This window comes from Triticum aestivum, chromosome 2B, assembly GCF_018294505.1.
Source record: "Triticum aestivum cultivar Chinese Spring chromosome 2B, IWGSC CS RefSeq v2.1, whole genome shotgun sequence".
NCBI classification, from domain to species: domain Eukaryota; kingdom Viridiplantae; phylum Streptophyta; class Magnoliopsida; order Poales; family Poaceae; genus Triticum; species Triticum aestivum.
In genome coordinates, this window is record NC_057798.1 from 803649657 (window position 1) to 803654623 (window position 4967).

The 4967-nt window shown below is 53.2% G+C and overlaps 1 pseudogene; it reads left to right on the top strand.

Moving 5' to 3' along the window:
* Positions 1 to 2237: 2237 nt before the first annotated feature.
* Positions 2238 to 4967, top strand: LOC123047555 (L-type lectin-domain containing receptor kinase IX.1-like; annotated as a pseudogene).

The following is a 4967-nucleotide window of genomic DNA, read 5'->3' on the forward strand; positions in this document are numbered from 1 at the left end:
TGGTAAACATGGCATGCCCAGATCGAATACTAATATAGTAAGGAACCGGAAGTAATCCTTAACAGAAGGGGGAAATAACAAATGCTGTGGCGGATGTAGAAGCGGTCGCAGATAGCACACCGCTGATGGTTGACATGGCGTCGAGGGATGTGGAGTCGTCATCGGAGAAGTACTCATTGTTGTATACCGCAATGTCAGTCGCACGAGAGCTCTCCCTAAAAATCCTGATCTCCTCCCTCTCATACATGATCACAATAGACGAGTTCCGGAGCCCCGTTGTTCCACATCGTGATGCATTAAGATCCGTGTAAAATTTTCTTTTCAGTTTTTTCTGTTTCTATCTTATATGTCATGTCATTTGATTGAGACTTGGTTAAATCTCAGTCGACTGAGATCTAGCCATAATATAAATAAATCACTAAATCTTTTCCAACATCCATGTGCGTTGTGTTGACATGACCAAGCTCTATGCCGAAGATTGTGGCATTGAGCAAAAGGGTTAGATTTAGTTAAGAGTTTTGGAAACGGGCCATATATCTTTGGCCGAACTTTCACGAGAGTTAGATTTGTCGGTTCGTCCGACACGGAGTGGCAGCTGACTAGCTGACTTGGAAGGTTTCAGCTTTGTAACATAGACTGGGCTAGAGCTTTGCCAAAAGAGAAAGACTAGCTAGAAGACCCAACAAAGAATAATCAAAGAATCTTGTTCCTTTTTTTTAGAAAAGGAGGATGACCCCCGGCCTCTGCATCTGGGCGATGCATACGGCCACTTTATTAATTATTCTCACAAGACCTTACAAAGTCATACAACAGTAAGACTAAAGCCGCCATCTAAGCAACAAATGTCGCTACACCTATCCAGTTGATGAAGGGGCGCAGATAGTCTGGGCCTAATACCAAACAGACATCGCAGCCAAGCCTAACATCTAAGACCTGAGACCCCAACCTAGCCACTTGCCGGGTCTGGGGCACACACTGGTCCGGCGTGCTCTCAGAGGCCGCCGCCGCCAACTGCCACCGCTCCATCTTCAGAACTGTACTGATGCATCAACCTTGCTTGGTCTAGCTATCGTCGACGCCACCACAGCGCCCAACGGGACCTCCTCCCTGCGCGCAAACAGCTGAGCACGCCGCGGTCGCCACTGATATACCTCAGCGCCATGCTGCCAAGTACCACCAGCCGACACAGCTTGAAGTCCTTGGAAGATCTGTCGTGCGTAGCACCTGCCGACCAGGCATGACCAAGCGTAGCACCTGTCGGTCAGGCATGACTTGACATCTCCACCAAAGCTCCGTGCAAGACGAAGCCGCTCCACCTCCTGCCTCTGACTTCCAGCGCTGCTCCACAAACGATGCTCCTAAGAGAGAAACGACACCGCAGTGCCGCCATCGTCCGATCTGGAACACCAGATCCTAGGGTTTCCCCCGGAGCAGCACGAGTGGGTCGACAGTAGTTACATGACGATGCCTTCATCAAGGTAATGGCGTAGAACGCCGCCATCGCCTGCCATCGGCTCGGTTTTCACCGGCAACCATGTCTCCCCAACTCGCAGCCGGGACTAGATGATGGATCTCGAGATCCGATCACCAAGCTTCTGGCCGGCCACCCCCGACGAAGAAGATGACCACCACCACTGGCTACACCAGCCAGAACAGATCTGCCATGGGTGCTGCCAAGCAGTCCACCAGGCCCTCGCCGCCGCCGCCGATCTAAAGCCAGATGACATGCCACCGAAGAGCGCATCGCGCCGCCGCCTGATCCAGGCCAGCCGCCGCCCGTGGCCCGAGGCAGGGCCGACCGCCGCCGTCGTCGAAGCCAATGCCGTCGCATCTAGATCGGCCGCACCTCCACACATGTTGGGGCCCCGTCGCCCCTGAGATGCGGGAGGGAGGAAGAGCCCCCGCCACCGCCGTCGGCCTCCGGGCACAAGCCGGCGGCGTCCTCCGGCGGCGGCGGAAGGAGGGGAGGAAGATGGGCTAGGCCCGGCGGCGGCTAGGGTTGGGGAGCCCCCGAGTCGCCCGAGCGGGGGGCAGATGTGGGGGGCTGTTGCGTTCATGAAAGAATCTTGTTCCTGGCGTTTCCTCTACCAATAGTTTTTATATATACCTTCTGTATATAGTTTACGCACCACCAAGCGTGCACACAGACACCACACACACACACACACACACACACACATACACACACAAAGAGATTGAGCCTGGGGACTGTGCATCGTCGCCAGCACCCGGCTGGGATGGTTGGCTTTTCGGCAGCCACCACTGGCGCTCTCCTCCTCATCTTCTTCTTCTCCTACCTTGCTACCCCTGCTGTCTCCTTGTCCTTTGATTACTCCACCTTCAGCCCAACAGACCGGAACAACATCACGATCGAAGGCGACGCATCCTTCAGCGTCGGATGGATCGACATCAGCGCCAACAGGTACAATGGTATCGAGGGCAGCAATGGTCAGGCGTGGTACAGCGCCCAGCCGATGTTGCTCTGGGACAAGGCGACCGGCGAGGTGGCCAGCTTCACCACTCGCTTCACGTTCGCCATTATAGGCGACATAGACAACAAGGGGCAGGGCATGGCCTTTTTCCTCACCGATCAATCTAGCATGCCGGCCAACTGCCCCAGCTACAACCTCGGCCTCACCGACCAGAGCCCAGGTGAGCTGGCCTCCGGTGACAGCCGGTTCGTGGCGGTGGAGTTCGACACTTTCAATAATACGGATGTGTCTGACCCAAACACCACCTATGACCACATTGGCATAGACGTCAACTCCCTAGTATCGGTGGAAACACTGAGCCTAGAGAGCTTTGACCTCATGGACAACTTGACCGCCGAGATTGAGTACGATGGCGTTTCCAGCATCTTAAATGTGACAGTATGGCTCGGTGATGATAAATATGGCCGGCCGAGAGGCAGGATTTACTGGCTTAGCTCCGAGGTTGACCTCAAGAGTGCACTGTCGAAGCAGGTCTCCATTGGCTTCTCCGCATCCACGTCCATGTCCATGGAAGTGCATCAGTTACACTCTTGGTTCTTCAACTCTTCGTTGGAACCACAGGCCCAATCATCACCACCACCATCATCATCACTACCACCACCACCACCAGCAGCAGCAGCAGGGCGAGGCCCAGGTTCTAGAGTTGTCGGAGCAGCCGTCGGCACAACAATGTTACTTGTGCTCCTCTTCGCTGCTGCGGCAACACTCGTATTGCGCCACCGTCGTCTTGGGAACATGATGGAGACCGAGGAGAACTACACAGACATAGAATGTGAAGGCAAGCCCATGACGGGGTTAGAGATGGGGACGGGCCAAGATGGTTCCCATACCAGGAGTTGGTGGAAGCCACGAGGAACTTCGCCGCGGAGGAGAAGCTTGGGCAAGGTGGCTTCGGCGCCGTATACCGAGGCTATCTAAGAGGAGAGCCGGTTGGTCTAGCCGTGGCCATAAAGAGATTCTCCAACCCTAAGCATGAGGAGTCTTCCATGCAAGGAGAGAGGGAGTACAAGTCAGAGATCAAGGTGATAAGCAGGCTGCGTCACCGGAACCTCGTGCAGCTCCTCGGCTGGTGCCATGACCGTGAGGAGCTCCTGCTGGTCTACGAGCTCATGCCCAACCGCAGCCTCGACATCCATCTCCACGGCAAGCAGGGCACCTTCCTCACGTGGCCAATGAGGTACATATTTTATGTAATGTAACACGGTATAAAAGATTCATCTATGTGGTATATCAGGAATGGGAGTACATACTCTCAGGAGTACACAACCATTTGCTCGTAAGGGCCAATTTTCTGTACTCATGAGAGTATGTACTCTCATCTTCAATATACCTAATATGTGCATTGATTATACCTGTTTATCATTCTCAATATACTTTATTAAATATTCAAAGATACCTCAATACAAATTTTGTTAAAAAATCATTTGCGACGTATTTTTTGTAATGTACTTTTTTCACGTACGAACAAATCAGTACATATGTAAACGTTAAAAAATATGAGTCTCACATGAATTTTTTCATAAAACTCATTTTGGGGTATCTACTAATTGTTAATAAAGTATGTTAAAAATAAATAAAGAGGTATAAAAAATTCATCTATGTGGTATATGAGGAGCGAAAGTACATACTCTCAGGAGTACACAACCATTTGCTCGTAAACCTTATGTATGTTGAGTTGTTAACTGTGAGTGCTACTCTAGGATGAAGACATTGCAGGAGCTTGGGTCTGCACTGCTCTACCTCCATGAGGAGTGGGAGCAATGTGTGTTACACCGGGACATCAAGCCCAGCAACGTGATGCTCGACGAGTCCTTTGGAGCCAAGTTAGGCGACTTCGGGCTAGCGAGGCTCGTTGACCATGCCGCTGGGGTGCAAACAATGACCGCAATTTCGGGGACTCCGGGCTACTTGGATCCCGAGTGCGTGAGCACCGGTAGGGCCAGCGCCGAGTCCGATGTGTACAGTTTTGGCGTGGTTCTACTGGAGGTAGCATGCGGCAGGAGGCCAATGAGCATAACGAGGCCAATGAGCATAACCTCGGCCGACCAGGACAAGCAGAAGAACGGCGGCGTTTTCCGGCTGGTCGAGTGGGCCTGGGGGCTATATGGCCACGGAGCCATTCTTGAGGCCGTCGACGAGCGGCTGAACGGTGACTACAACGCAGCAGAGGTGGAGAGGGTGATGGTCGTCGGGCTGTGGTGCGCACATCCGGACCCAAGCGCGCGACCGTCCATCAGGACAGCCATTGGGGCGCTCCAGTCCAACTCCAAGGTCCACAGAGCCTGCAGTAAGCTGCCGGTGCTCCCCTCCAAGATGCCGGTACCCATGTACGCTTCTCCCCCGTTCGCCCTCGCGGACTTGTCGTCCAACTCCAGCGTGCAGCCGCACACCTCCAGTACCACTACTTCCTCCGACGCTAGCACTTCCATGACCAGTTCAAAGGCCTCTTCTTCGCTACTGAAACATCAATACTAG